The sequence below is a fragment of the Berghia stephanieae genome, chromosome 8 (assembly GCF_034508935.2).
Source record: "Berghia stephanieae isolate SIO BIC M18660-M18661 chromosome 8, UCSD_Bste_1.3, whole genome shotgun sequence".
In the NCBI taxonomy this organism is placed as follows: Eukaryota; Metazoa; Mollusca; class Gastropoda; order Nudibranchia; family Aeolidiidae; genus Berghia; species Berghia stephanieae.
Genome location: NC_088367.1, coordinates 31,251,279 through 31,268,408, shown reverse-complemented (window position 1 = coordinate 31,268,408; position 17,130 = coordinate 31,251,279).

Here is a 17,130-nt window from a genome sequence, read left to right as displayed (position 1 = left end):
GGGCCTGGAGGAAGATGATGCTCTGAACCGCGAGATTCATGGAGATGTGGCATTTATTATGGGAACCCTGCAAAATACCGGATAAGCTGAAAAAAGAAGAAGAAGAAGGATAATAATGATGATAATAATAATAATGATAATAATAATAATAATAATAATAATAATAATAATAATAATAATAATAATAATAATAATAATAATAATAATAATAATAAAAATAATAATAATAATAATAATAATATAATAATAATAATAATATAATAATAATAATATAATAATAATAATAATAATAATAATAATAATAAAATAATAATAAAAAAGAAAGAGAAGAAGAAGAAGAGAAGAAGAAGAAGAAGAAGAAGAAGAAGAGAAGAAAGAAGAAGAAGAAGAAGAGAAGAAGAAGAAGAAGAAGAAGAAGAAGAAGAAGAAGAAGAAGAAGAAGAAGAAAGAAGAAGAAGAAGAGAAGAAGAAGAAGAAGAAGAAGAAGAGAAGAAGAAGAAGAAGAAGAAGAAGAAGAAGAAGAAGAAGAAGAGAAGAAGAAGAAGAAGAGAAGAAGAAGAAGAAGAAGAAGAAAGAAGAAGAAGAAGAAGAAGAAGAAGAAGAAGAAGAAGAAGAAAGAAGAAGAAGAAGAAGAAGAAAAGAAGAAGAAGAAGAAGAAGAAGAAGAAGAAGAAGAAGAAGAAGAAGAAGAAGAAGAAGAAGAAGAAGAAGTTTGAGTTTATATAGGGAGTCACCCCCCCCCCCCCCCCCCCCCCCCCCCCCCCCCCCGTGAATTCAAGCTTGATTTACGGTGTAATAAAATTATTAACGGCTGGGTTACTTCAACCCTTGAACTACTCGTAAATAAAAGGCCATCAACAACATTTCTACACCAAACTGTATCCCCTGGGCCATTTCGGCAATCTAATTCTGCCCTGGTCGTTCCTTATCTGCTGCTGTCAATGTTCTCCATAGCATGAAAGTCCCCAGCTGTTTCTTGACTGTTTCCTTCCTCTCTTCCCTTGAGGGTTGGAACCTCAAAGGCTAATTGGTTCTTATTGCAGTTGATAGTTAATGTGTATTTAATTACGATTGTGCAGTTTTAAAACATTCAAAATTGAGCAGTTATATAGCGCAATTAATGTTCACTAAACGTGCTCAAAGCGCTTTCCAAGAGGCCGTAGACAATAGCAACACTTGTGAGACGCGATGATTCATGGCAGGCAGTATCACAACAAAGACAACACTGTTGACGGGCTTGGTACTCATGTAAGAGAATGTGAGTTAAGAGACTTTTCCTAGGACTCAACTATGCGCCGCTCTAGCGGCTCTTCTCTTTATTCTTAGTATTAACGTATGTCAACGGCCAGGTAATAATTTTACACTTGAGTACATTGAGAGAATATGAGTAAAGAACCTTTTCCAAGGACTCAGCTAGGGAAGTTCGAACCCAGGACCTACCGATCCGAAAGCGAGTGTCATACCACAAGACCACATAGCCGCATGGTTGATTTTCTTTACCCTTGTAATTTCCTTATATCCTTTTAACATTTCTTTTCATCTTACAAGAGTACTAGCTTTCCAATACTCCCGAGACGATCCCATTGATCTATTACTTAACCTCATCCTTCAAACCAATGTCTGTACAGGCTAGACTATAAAACTTCTTTTTAACTTCGGAATCCATGAGGCCGGAGTTTATCCCGGTTTCTGTCGCGTGAAACGGACAATAATAAATGCTTGCTACCCTTTGAGTAGGACGCTAGTCTACAACATAAGAACTTTCTGCCAGATCTAACAGACCCAGCTATCATTGCCAGGTGGACAGGTGGGGGTGTGGGATGGTGGGGGGGGGGGGGCGATCAATAAAAATATCGAATGCACCCAGGATCTATCATTGTCCTGTTTGATTGTGAAGCGAGTGGTTATAACGACTACCAACTGAGTTATACTTACATTATACCATAATATATTGAAATGGTGGGTCACATAAAAAAAATAAAAATTCTTTACCCTTGTAACTTCCTTATATCCTTTTAACATTTCTTTTCATCTTACAAGAATACCAGCTTTCCAATACTCCACGAGACAATCCCATTGATCTATTACTTAACCTCATCCTTCAAACCAATGTCTGTACAGGCTAGACTATAAAACTTCTTTTTAACTTCGGAATCCATGAGGCCGGAGTTTATCCCGGTTTCTGTCGCGTGAAACGGACAATAATAAATGCTTGCTACCCTTTGAGTAGGACGCTAGTCTACAACATAAGAACTTTCTGCCAGATCTAACAGACCCAGCTATCATTGCCAGGTGGACAGGTGGGGGTGTGGGATGGTGGGGGGGGGGGGGGGGGGGCGATCAATAAAAATATCGAATGCACCCAGGATCTATCATTGTCCTATTTGATTGTGAAGCGAGTGGTTATAACGACTACCAACTGAGTTATACTTACATTATACCATAATATATTGAAATGGTGGGTCACATAAAAAAAATAAAAATTCTTTACCCTTGTAACTTCCTTATATCCTTTTAAGATTTCTTTTCATCTTACAAGAATACCAGCTTTCCAATACTCCACGAGACAATCCCATTGATCTATTACTTAACCTCATCCTTCAAACCAATGTCTGTACAGGCTAGACTATAAAACTTAGTTTTATCTCGATCGCCCAGCAACAACACGGACGGAAAGCTGTCACACGGGCGGGTAACTAACGTTGTTATTGGTCAAGTACACCTCAACATTCTTTGGTGAAGAGGGGTGGATGGAAGGAGTTTCTACGAATCAGTTGATATATCAGAGCAATCGCCTAACAATATAATAATAATAATAATAATAATAATAATAATAATAATAATAATATTAATGATAATAATAATAATGATAATAATAATAATAATAATAATAATAATAATAATAATAATAATAATAATAATAATAATAATAATAATAATAATAATAATATGTGGTCTAGTGGTATGACAATCGCTTTCGAATTGGAAGGTCCAGGGTTTGAGCCTCGCTCGGCGCATAGTTGAGTCCTTTGGAAAAGGCTCTTTACTCACACTCTCTCACCGTACTCAGGTGTAAAATGAGTACCTGACCATTAACAGCTTTGTCTCTGCCCGAAAAAAAAATGTAATATCGCCTAACAGGTGTCATGTCCCGTCGTTCATGTTAAATGTTGCTGCTCGTAAATCGCTTTGAGCACGTTTAGTGGATATCGCGCTATATAAAAGCTCAATTTTTTATTTAAAAACAAAAAAATAAATAAAAAAAAAATAATAATAACAATAACAACAATAATGATAATACTAATAGTAATATTAATATAATAATAATAATAATAATATAATAATAATAATAATAATAATAATAATAATAATAATAATAATAATAATAAAATAACAATAATAATAAAATAATAATAATAATAATAATAATAATAATAATAATAATAATAATAATAATAATAATAATAATAATAATAATAATAATAACAATAGTAATAGTAATTATAATAATAATAATAATAATAATAATAATTAATAATAATAATAATAATAATAATAATAATAATAATAATAATAATAATAATAATAATAAACAATAGTATAATAATAATAATAATAATAATAATAATAATAATAATACATGACATTTATATCGCGCATTTTCATCACTCTGTGGTGCTCAATGCATGTTACAAATAAATATACAAAATATTAATAGCAGCAGTGTATGTAATATCGTATCTAGTGCTTCAACAATGATTTAAAATTATTGATAGATTTTGCTTCTCTTTTTTTTTTCTGGGCAGGTCCATTCCACACAAGGGGCCCACCCAGTGTGGGCAAAAAAAAAAACAAAAAAAAAAAAACAAAACAAAAACGGCCGCCATAAAGTTTATAATTCCATAAACCCTCAACACTTTGGTTGACTTTTCCATGAGTACGGAAACAGGTACAAGTGACGTCAATATTTCTTGGAACCGTCTCTTAACCATCGTTAAGTTATAGATAATTCGAAGATGACGTCACTCAGGCCTTTGTTATTGTTTTTGCCATCCGTGTTTGTGAGTTGTTCTCACTAAACTGTATTAACCAGACTATAAAAGTTCATGGTTACACAGAGTTTGTGTGTTGGTCCGTTATACTTCCGGATGGCAATGTTGTGAACTCCTTGGCCAAGCGCATTCTATAGATTTTGATGTCATTATTTGGTTTTTGCACCGCCTTGTGAGTTGTCGTTAGTAGTGCTCATGAATACAAGTGGTCCCACTGGTTGAACTATTGAATACAACTCACGATTTGTTTTCTTTTGTGGCAATCGACTGGCATTTTGACGTCATTTTTTGGTCAGTGTCAGGCTAAAACATCTGTGACTCACTTCGACAAGCGAAAATTCACATATAAATTCTTCTTTTATTACATCGTATAATACTATGATGGGTTTGTATTAGGATTTAGAAAGTTACTAACATTATATATTACCCCTACAGTCCATCTTGTGTCTGCCTGTCCGTGGCCTTCGTAAAGTTATGGCCTGATACTGACCAATAAATGACGTCAAAATGCCAGTCTTTTGCCACAAAAGAAAACAAATCGTTAGATCTATTCAATAGTTCAACCAATGAAATAACTTGTTTCCATGAGCTCTACTAACGACAACCCACTAAGCGGTGCAAAAACCAAATAATGACGTCAAACTGCCAGTCCTTTTGGATTTCAGTATCAGGCTATAACATAACGATGGCTACGGTAGAATACTATGATTGGTTTGTATTAGGATTTAGAATGTTACTCACATAGATTATATTACCCCTACAGTCCATCTTGTGTCTGCCTGACTTGGTGATATCTATGATAATTCGTTTTGACAATTTCCACTGGGGCATTGGCTTTAATTCTAATTATTTCTAAGAGTTGGCTTAGTTTTGTCAGTCGAGGATCGTAAATTTCTATTATGAAAATGGACTGGCATCGAACCCGAGTGGAGTAGAGATATTTTCCAACTCACTCCCCCCCCCCTCACACACACACAAACACACACATACACACACACGCGCGCGGGCAAACACACATACCTAGGAGTGATTGGATAGCAGGCCAATCTGCTAGATAATGAGCTTTTATATAGCGCAATATCCACTAAACGTGCTCAAAGCGCTTTACAAGGGGTCCCTAGCCAACAGCACCACTTAACATGTAGAACGAGACATGACGCCTCGAAGGCGATATTACCCTTTTTTTCGGAAAAGGATAACGCTGTTAACGGCCAGGTACTCATTTTACACCTGAGTACGGTGAGAGAATGTGAGTCAAGAGCCTTTTCCAAGGACTCAACTATGCGCCGAGCGAGGCTCGAACCAGGACCGTCCCTTCCGAAAGCTAGTGTCATACCACTGAACCACATAGCCGAAAAAGTTCTTTGCGATAGACAAGCGTCTAACCTAAAGTGTGACAAGCAATTTTAAACATTCGTTAAACGCTGAAGAACCGGTGTTAACTCACTCTATATTATATTATGATAATGGCTCAGAGGACTGCTTTTCTTTTTTTCACTTCGCTGACATTTGGATCGTACCGACGTGTCCATACATAGATAGTATGCAGATGACGTCACTCAGGTCTTTGTTATTGTTTTTTGTCACCCGCGTTTATGAGTAATGCTCACTGAACTGTATTAACCCGACTATAAACGTTCATGGATACACACAGTTTTGTGTGTTGGTCCGTTATACTTCCGGATGGTAATGTTATGAGCTTCTTAGCCAAACGCATACTATCTATACACAGGTCTGACACTCATAGAACTAGTTTAACATTGTTGTAATGGACAATATTTTGCGTCATTTTTTGAGATTTCCTTTACAACAATGAGCCCTTAATGAAATGGGTTATCAGACCTACAAATCAGTGCACATCGGATCGTATCAAATTGTCTAAAGACTTCTCTAAATTGAACAAGCAGAAAAAGGCCTCTCTCTCTCTCTCTCTCTCTCTCTCTCTCTCTCTCTCTCTCTCTCTCTCTCTCTCTCTCTCTCTCTCTTTCTCTCCCCCCCCTCTCTCTCTCTCTCTCTCTCTCTTCTCTCTCTCTCTCTCTCTCTCTATATATATATATATATATATATATATATATATATATAATTTGCGATCCACCTACAATCTATTTATGCAGAGAAAATTAGATTTCTCAAAAAGAAAAAAAAGGGAATTTAAATTTAATTTGTTAAGAATACGTTACCGGAGCTAGTGGATCTTTTAATCTTCTCAGTGAAATTATAAACATACATCATTACTTTATCCCTATGATGTTGGGGAAAACCCGAATTTGTTTTTGAATTACAAAAAATATTAAAAAAAAAACACACAAAACAAACAAACAAAATTTTTAAAAAGTTAGAGAATAAAAAAAAAAAGAAAACCAAATCAAAACTGTCGGAGACGTTTGGTTAAAAAAAAAGCAAAACAAACTTAGGTGTTCAATAACGATTCTTTCATACACGCACCCGGTTTTACTAAAAATAGAATTTGAAAAGGAATGATTTCCTAACCAACAATGTGAAAATGAATGTAAGCTTAAATTTAATTACGAAAACAGATAGAATGGACGTTTCGGGTTTCCCATTTATCAACAAACAGGATGAATGAAACACCACAGATGAATGAGATGGTGTGATAGTGGCGTTGTTTAGATGAATAAAGAAAACATTGATGGGCAGGAAACAGTAGATATGCTCCTTTGAAAGGAAGCACGAATTAAAATAAAACAATAGAGATATTTCTAAAAGGTGCGCAATTAATAAAGTGAAAAGAGGGGAGGCGAGAGAAACTGTAATGTAGTTTAGAAAGTGATCTCCTAACCACAATAAAATAGTTCTAAATGTCAAATTGTTGAATTCAAGGGCCAATCATTGTAAAATATAATTTATTTTGATACGAAGTAATAATATAGGCAATGCCATTGGAGGGGTACAACAAAATTAATATCCTTGTACTAATGCTCATATGCGACGCTGCACTGCGGTTGACGCCTGGGTTATTCCAGTCGTCCCTTCGGAAGAGACCCTAGAGACAAATGTCCCCTATGGGATGAATAGAGGGAATTTATTTTATTTTTATTTCTTATAAAATTCGAACTTGTTCCTAATGTGCGCTTCCGCGGTCTTGTAGCGGCACTGGAGAACTTGTTCGAAATTTCCAAAAACAGTAATTCAAGAATCTTATATTCCTTATAGTGTGGCTATGTGGTCTAGTGGTATGACACTCGTTTTCGTATCGGAAGGTCCTGGGATCGAGCCTCGCTCGGCGCATAATTGAGTCCTTGGAGAAGACTCTTTACTCACATTATCTCACCGTAGTCAGGTGTAAATGAGTACATGGCCGTTTACAGCGTTATCTCGTCCAAAAGAATTGTAACATCGCCTAACAGGCGTCATGTCTCGGCCTAAATGTTAAATGTTGCTGTTGACTAGGGACCCCTTGTAAAGCGCTTTGAGCACATTTAGTGGATATTGCGCTATATAAAATCTCAATTTTTAAGTGTGGCTATGTGGTCTTGTGGTATGACACTAGCCTTCAGATCGGAAGGTCTTGGCTTTGAGTCTTGCTCTGAGTGGCACATGGTTGAGTAGTTGGAAAAGGCTCACATTCTCTAACCATGCATATTATATAGTATGTAAAAGAGAGAGGATGGATGATCTTTATTATTGATCTTTATTACTATTCTGCATATAAATTTAGACTAGATAATAAGATAACATCACTCTGAAACCAGAAGATAAATTACACAAGGTAGGAGTCCAGTCCTCCGGAAGATTGGTTTTTACACATCCAATCAGATTGGAACCAGGTTTTTATTTGTTGCTGTTGACATCACACACTTATTGTCTCCCCTATTTTGGATCAATACTGTCAGTCCCATTTTCCCACTTCGGATGAATTAACTCGTAATCTCTTTGGATTACATTATAGTCAACAGTGGAAAGAACCGCTGACCCCTCCCTGTCTGAAATATTACCAAGAAAAAATATTAGGCAAGCGGAAGAAGAGGGGGAGGGTGCCATATTTTTTTTCCTTGGGGGAGAGGTGGTGGGTTGGGGGTGGGGTTCGGAAAAATGAAGCTGTTCTCGACTGGTGATGGAATGCCAGACTTACTGATCACTTGAGAGATTACATTTTTTAAAAAAATCCTATTGATAAGACGCTTTTAAATTAAATACTCGCAATATCTGCCCACCCGATGACACGTACCAACTTACAACACAATGCGTCAGTATGAAAGTATCTATTATGACGGTTATTAATTTAGTGAGAACTAATCACTCATCTAGCGGTCTAAAAACACAGAACAGACGGTAATCTGTGTATATCAACACATAAAGTTAAAAGATAAACTTTTCTCTAAGGTACGAGTGTACTGGCATTTATTAATAATTTGTGTCACTCAGATTCACTGACTTCCTTTATAGATAGTATGCGCCTGGCTTAGAAGCTCACAACATTGCCATCCGGAAGTATAACGGAACAACACACAAAACTGTGTGTAACCATAAAGGTTTATAGTGTGGTTAATACAGAGAGCTGAGTGACGTCAATTTCGTTCTATCTATACATGATTTTAAGTGTTGATACTATTGCTTTGGAGGGCAGAACTGGTAAATATCTTACTTAAATGCAAACCATCAACTCCAGGACAGAGAGGTTAAAACTAAATCATCGGAATTACAGAACTTCAGAAAACTGTGATGTCAAAAATCTGGTTCAATTTCATTGGAAGTGTAAAACTACCCTTCTGGAGGACTGTGTACATACCTTGTGTAATTCATATTATGGTTTAAAAGTGATGGTATCTTATTTTCTAGTCTAAGTATAGGCTAGTCGTCAATAGATATCATCCATACTTGCTATTTCACGTCTCACAATCCTAAGAATCTTCCTATAGATAGTATGCGCTTGGCTAAGAAGCTCATAACATTGCCATCCGGAAGTATAACGGACCAACACACAAAACTGTGTGTAACCATGAACTTTTATAGTGTGGTTGATACAGTTTAGTGAGAATCACTTATAAACGCGGATGGCAAAATACAATAACAAAGGCTTGAGTTACGTCATCTTCGTTCTATCTAAACATCGGCCAACAGAAATAACTATGCCACCTTTATGCCGTAATCCATTCATTATGAGTACTCCAAAGGACTGGTTACATACACACTCCCAAGACTTGGGAACCAAAAGAGGAGAGTGTTTGAAGTCACGACTTTTCTTCCTTATTACCTATGATTTGAATAGACTTAAATATGATGCCTCATTTCAATAAAAATATTAAGTTTACTCAGATCTCATATTAAATTAACCTTATATTGAGATCGAGCTCAGTCGAGGCAGTGTGAATTTTTTTTTAGGTTGTTTCTATATTCTTGTTCTTTCTTTCTTGCTTTGTCTGGCACTGCGTCGTGCATATTTTTTCAGATCTTTATATTACACCCGTACCTTCTCCTAATATTTCGCTTTGAAATGGTTGTAGCTACTCAAGCAGTCTTGTGCTATGGGAACCATCTGAGAGAACCAGAAGTAGAGGCAGGCAGAATAAAACTTACATTGACTGTCTGCTAGATGACACAGGAATGGACAACACCCGGGAGCTGGGTACGCTTATGGAGGACAGGACAGAATGTCGAAGACTTGTGGCTCAAAGGGCGGCCTAAGTAAGTAAGTATGTAAGTAGCTACTCTAATGTCTTCGTCTTCGTCGATTTTTGTGACGCAAGCTGGGGTTCACAGCGTAAAATGGTAAAACCTTTAAGAGGAATATCATAGGCATTAACTAGTCCCAACTATCGGGTAATCTATTTGATGTAATGATAGCACGTCTGACCCGAAATCAGAGGGTTTGAGGTTTGATCCCCAGTCGAAACATGTTGATTTGTTGCATTGGTGTATCTTTTAAATTAGTTTTTCTATATGTTAAATGTTACTGCTGGTTTGGGAACCTCTGTAAAACCTTTTGGCCATATTTAGTGAATATTAACCGGTAGATAACCACGCCTCTCGGACACTCGTCATCATGTAAACAATGGCAGTGATTGGTAGACACAGCAAACTACACATGTTTTACAATCGAAGGTATGTGTTAAGAAAAATACCCACTGTTCTACCGCTTGATCAATAGAATCAGCACAGAAAACAATGTGTAAACTTAAACATTTTTAATATGATCGAGAAAACCATGTGATAACTAGTCACTCATTTGTCAATATAAAAACAATAACAACAATCAGATGGAGGTCGAATTCATTCACGTTATTGTTTATAAACAACCAACTACGTTTGTCCGAGCACGTGTGAAAGTGTGTCACAAATTCCATGTTTTGATTGGTGAAAAATCTACTGGTTAATTTCAAAGTAAGTTACACATTAGGGATCAGGCATGGGTGTGACCAAAGAGCGTGTAGGTAACGACTGTTATGTTACCAAGAGCTCTCACTTCCCGCTTTTGGTGAAGCCACGCATCTTCCGTCTTCTACTCGTATTTTCTTCATTGTATCAGTAAGCCTAGCGCGCATGATACACGCGGAGCACACTCACCTCGCTGTCTCGCCTGGCACCCGACAATAGCATTGCGGTTAAGAGAAGTGAGAGCTCTTGGTAACTACGTTACCCTACACACTCTTTGGTGTGACATAAAAATCTGAAAAAGTGCCAGACAAAGCAAGAAAGAAAAATACAAGATAAAAACCCTCCCCAAAAATCAGTCCTCTTCGAACCTTCAGATCGATTCCTTTAACGCTTATAATCTATCAGAAGGATTTCATTGAGAACTATCACCCAATCGGCTGACTAAAAAACAATAACAAAGAGCCGATGACGTCAACTTCAATCGTTCTATTTGGTAGTAGTAGTATCGTTCGGCTACACTTCTATGTTCAAGGTATCAATCCAGGTTCGGAAGTCATCATCACATTTGTTGATGGTTTCAAATCCCCCTTCAAGTTTTGTCTCTGTGCAATCTAGTACGAGGTGGTTTGCATATTGTGATGCTTGGTTGCACTTTGGGCATGTTGGTGATCCTTGGAGCCCCCATTTAAGCATGTTGGCAGCTGTTCTTGTATGTTTTGACCGTAGTCTATTTGCAGCTACCCATTATTTCCTTGGTGGATCATGTAGACCTGGGAGAATTTTACAGGGATCTTCAATTAGTTCCCCTCCTGTTGGTTTATTCCTTTTCCATTCCTCAAAGTTCTATTTCGTGAATGCGTTTATCAAAAATTATGTCTCTTAGTTTTGTCCAACCAAGTGAGCGCTATTAATAGGTCAGCAGCACACATGTGAACACTATTTTTAAAAGGATTGATGGTTTCTATGAATAGTAGTAGTAGTAGTAGTAGTAGTAGTAGTAGTAGTAGTAGTAGTAGTAGTTGTTGTAGTAGTAGTAGTTGTTGTAGTAGTAGTAGTAGTAGTAGTAGTAGTAGTAGTAGTAGTAGTAGTAGTAGTAGTAGTAGTAGTAGTGTGGCTTCTGAAGTCTTCCCCCGTCCAAAGAACTCTTTCATAGCCACCTGCAAGCCACGTTACTGGACAGTTGAGGACGATGGGATCGCTGATCTCTGGAGCTGCCTGACACTTCCGGCAGGCACCACTGTTCTCAAGTTTCCATTTGCACAGATTTGATGCAGTTCTGTCATGTCCTGTTTCTATGAATGAATAAGACTCTCACTAACGCACACAATTCATTAAAACAACAAGTCACAAGACTCGCATACCTACTTGCTCTGCATGGATAGGTCTTTGTAATTTATATTTGTTCACCAATCTAAAGAGTGAAATTAGTATATGATGTACTCACTCAAATGAAGTTATGCGTGTAGATAAAATACTCATAACATGCGCCTGCCAAATAAAACATATCAACACACAAAACTGTATGTAACCATAAAAGGTAGTCTAATTGATATACTTCACTAAGTATTTATCATTAACAGGCTGTCTGAAAGATAATAACAAAGTGCTGAGTGACGCCAACTTTCCACCTCTTTAAACTCTATCAAAGTCAAACAAAATTGACCAAAATTCATTCGAGTTCTAGAATTCATATAATTCCGACATAAATACCTTTTGATTCATTTGATCAAAGACCAGAATTGTTTCGTTGTTCAATTTTTGTGAATGGATTTGTCATAGGGACTCAACTAATGTAAAAAAGTGTTCTGTTTCCGATAATAATTTTATTAATATGGTTAGGGAAACCCCGACAGACTGTAGTACCCTTTGTGGCCTAGAATTAGACGGGGGTGGGATCTCGTTCTTAGACCTAAAAACATCCTATAATTATAAGGAAGTTGTTGTGTTGGTTTTGACAAAGAGTCGCCAACTTGGCTTTTATTGATGCCAGTTTCCAGACACTAGACGTTTGTTTGTTGTTTGTTTATTTTTTTTTTGGTGGGGGGGGGGGGGGGGGGGTTAATTGATGTTGTTTATTTTTGTTTTGTTTTTTTAAAGCATGTTTGGTATAGACAATTTGTGTGTAGTGTTTTGTCACAAATCTTTGATTTTTTTTTTCAATTCACTTAATATCAACTATCTATTTTATAGACAAAATAACAATAAATTCACAACATATACAAATTATAATATTTAAACTAGCAGGACAAGGTGGAATTTTTATTTATAAGAAACCCCTTCATAGTAGAGAAAATAAAGGGGAGATTTTATTTCCTCATGGGCATTCTAGCAGAAAAAATGATGTCTGGAAAAAGTTTGGCTGTTTTTATGACCATTCATTTTGCTTTATTATTTTTTTTTCTGTGACTATTTGGCATTTTTCTTATTTTACAAAATTAATCTGGCAATCCAAATTTGGCCTGAAAAATGGATTATGCGTAATTCTCGTCTGAAAATTACTCTGCTTGAAGTGGTCTGGTGGAATTACCTTGTCTACCTCTTTGTGAATGACAAAGAAAATAGCATAGCCATGTCACTGACCGATTGGGGGTCAGTCAGTAGATCACTCAACTCCTAACCAAAGAAAGCCGTTTACATCCAAGAATCGATGGACTTCCACCCATCGTGCGGCTATAATATGGACTAATGGTATGACGCTCGCTTTCGGATCGGAAGGTCCTGGGTTCGAAGCCTCGCTCAGCGCATAGTTGAGTCCTTGGAGAAGGCTATGATCATCTTGACATCTTGAAAAATAAAAGTACCGATTTTCTTTCTTTTGTTTAGAATCAAATTATTGAGGAGCCGGACGTGTTTTGATATTTCGGAGAGTGCTTTACAAAGGACAGGAAGTTATGAATGTCCGTTTAACGCTAAAGAAACTGGGATAGCTCGTAACCATCGTTAACTTATAGCCTGACATTGACCAAAAAATTATGTCAAAAGACAAATCTTTGGCCATAAAAGAAGTCAAATCGTGATTGCATTCAATAGGTCAACCAATGGAATCACTTGTTTCCTTGAGCACTATTAACGACAACTCATTAATATTAAAAAAATTACTTAAAACTATATGTCTCGGTGGGTTCTAGTGTCAGGCTATAGATAGTATGCGCTTGGCTAAGAAGCTCATAACATTGCCATCCGGAAGTATAACGGACCAACACACAAAACTGTGTGTATCCTGTGTGAATCTTATTAAGATGGCAGAACGCAACAGGTTGTGATTTTAGACAAACTTTCTCGTCAACATACATTGTCTTTTGGTGTTCCCCAAGGCTCTGTTTTGGGTCCAATTCTTTTTGTTTTGTATACTTCTCCATTATCTAATGTCATCACTGGTCATGGGCTGCGCTATCATCTCTATGCAGATGATACGCAACTTTATGTTACTGATGAAACACAAAATCTCGAAAATATTGTGAAACGTGTGGAAGAATGTGTGACGGATGTAAAAGAGTGGATGGATGCAAAAAAGTTGAAAATGAATGAGTTAAAAACAGAAGTGATGATTGTGGGAAATAGAGGGCAGTTGAAGGTGAATGATGGTCTTGAGGTAATGATTGGGGGTGAAAAGATCAAAGTTTCAAAGACTGTGAAAACTTTGGGTGTCTATTTTGATTCAGAAATGAGAATGTCAGCTCACATTTCTGCCCTCTGTAAATCTTTATAGATAGAATGCGCTTGGCCAAGGAGTTCACAACATTGCCATCCGGAAGTATAACGGACCAACACACAAACTCTGTGTAACCATGCACTTTTATAGTCTGGTTAATACAGTTTAGTGAGAACAACTCACAAACGCGGATGGCAAAAACAATAACAAAGGCCTGAGTGACGTCATCTGCATACTATCTATACTTTCAATTGAAGAAAATCAGTTCGATCTGTCAGTATATTGCAATTGGAACATGTAAAACATTGGTTGTCTCCCTCATTTTTTTCGAAACTAGATTATTGTAACTCCCTGCTTGTCAATTTGCCTCAGGCTTCTATTAAACAATTACAACTACTGCAAAACAGTGCAGCAAGATTAGTTTTTGGCAAAAAAAAAGTTTGATCATGCAACCCCTTTGTTAGCCTCTCTCCACTGGTTGCCCATTGAAAAGCGCACATATTACAAAGCAGCGTGTCTTGTTTATAAGTGTTTGACTGGTATAGCACAGATCACGTGGTCATGTGTAAATTTGAAAATTACACTTTAAGATCATGTAATGACCAAACGAAAATTTCGGAAAAAAGATCAAGAACAAAATTTGGTGATAGATCGTTTGCTTGTTTCGGCCCCAAGATTTGGAATGAACTACCACGTGGTCTGAGGTAGTGTAAGTCTTTACCTACCTTTAAAAAGAATCTCAAGACACATTTTTACTGTATTTGTTTTTATTGACTCTATGAATCTTTGATTTGGCTATGATTTTTTTTTTCACTTAAAATTGATAATTTATATTGTAAAGTGCCCAGAGCTTGTGTTTTACACGAGAATGAGCGCTGTATAAATGTGTATTATTATTATTATTATTATTATTATTATTATTATTATTATTATTATTATTATTATTATTATTATTATTATTATCCATGAACGTTTATAGTCGGGTTAATACAGTTCACTGAGCATTACTCATAAACGCGGATGGCAAACAACAATAAGAAAGACCTGAGTGACGTCATCTTCGAACTATCTATAGATAGTATGCACTTGGCTAAGAAGCTCATAACATTGCCATCCGGAAGTATAACGGACCAACACACAAAACTGTGTGTATCCATGAACGTTTATAGTCGGGTTAATACAGTTCAGTGGACATTACTCATTTACGTGGAACACCATTTTCAATCAATGAATGACAGTTATGCTCCACGAATACTATACAACTTCAGTCTCGGGTTCAGTTCTCAAAGAAGGTATTCACACATCTTTAAATTTAAATTGAGCATTTATATAGCGCAATATCCACTTAACGTGCTCAATGCGCTTTACAAGGGGTCCCTGGTCAACAGCAACATTTAACATGTAGAACGAGACATGACGCCTGTTAGGCGATATTACAATTTTTCGGACAAAGACAACGCTGTTGACGGCCAGGTACTCATTTTACACCTGAGTACGGTGAGAGAATGTGAGTAAAGAGTCTTTTCCAAGGACTCAACTATGCGCCGAGCGAGGCTCGAACCCAGGACCTTCCGATCCGAAAGCGAGTGTCATACCACTAGACCACATAGCCGCACGATGTCATTTACCTGTCAATTGACCTACTCTGGAAAGACACCTAGATGACTCGATTAGAAATCGTTAAATTAAAACAGTCGCATAGGAAATATGCAAAAAGAAGCATATATGCTAAGAAGCTCATAGCAATGCTATCCGGAAGTATGACGGACCAACACACAAAACCGTGTGTAACCTTAAACTTATATAGTCTGGTTAATACAACTTAGTGAGAATCACTCACAAACGCGGGTGGCAAAATACAATAACAAAGGCTTGAGTGACGTCATCTTCGTTCTATCTATAATTTGTAACTCGGAGAACCAATAAAAGGAAAAAATGATGGTGTAAAAGTCATACAATGATTGCCGGTGTTAGGGCTGAGTGAGTTAATTGTCACATTTTATAAATGAAGCCGAGTTAGCACTTGAGCGCTCATCAGACCATGACAATTACCACTAAACGTGCTCAAAGCGCAATACTTAACACGTATGTCGAGACATAACGGCCATGACGTCTGTAATAGAATAAGACCACTAGCGGCGCGTGAAAGAAATCAACCAAAAACAAAGCAAAACAAATACCGAATGCCTTAGGGTTAACGCACACCGGAGACTGACTCCGACGACCCGTCCTCTGCCGTCTTCCGGATAAAAACGTCGGGCACGGATAAAATACAAAGAATAAAGAGAAGACCTAAAAAGAATTGAGCTTTATATAGGGCAATATCCACTAAATGTGCTTAAAGGCTTTACAATGTTTACACCCCTGCTGGGCGGACGTTACCTACCCATACTAAGCAATCGACGTCCTCTGCCGCTTTTTTTTTCGAGCTTGGTATGGGTAGGTCTATCGGCTTTTCTCTTTATTCTTAGTATTTTGTCCGTGCCCGACGTATTTATCCGGAAGACGGCAGAGGATGGCAGTGCCGGGTCGTCGGAGTCAGTCTCAGGTGTGAGTTAGCCCTTAGCTTTTGTACATTGAAACTCAAATTCGCCTTTTGGCATTTGGTTTGCCCCGACAGTTTGAAAAATAGGACGGAGAAGTCATGACGTCACACTTTCTCTTCTGGTTCTAAATACATTTGAAGTGTTGAATCATAATGTGACATAACTATTTTAGTAACAGAATGTATTGGCCGATTCTTAAGATTACGGGAAGTAAAAGAGGGAGGATAGATAATCTTTATTAAAGACCAGCAATAATGTAGACTAAAATACAAAGTGCAATCACTCTTGAACCAAATGATTAATTACACAAGGAATGTACCCTGTACTCAGGAAGAGTTGTTTCACACTTCCAGTGAGATTGGAACCAGTTTTATGACATCATACTTTTGTCCTCTATTTGCTAGTCATAATTTAGTCAGGGACTACACTTAGTGCTTCTTGACTTAGTTACTAGACAGGGCAATTTACAATGTGTCTTAACTTATCCCATAGCCCTCATACATACGTCAATGTTAATGTCATCACTGGGAAAATTATGCAAATTT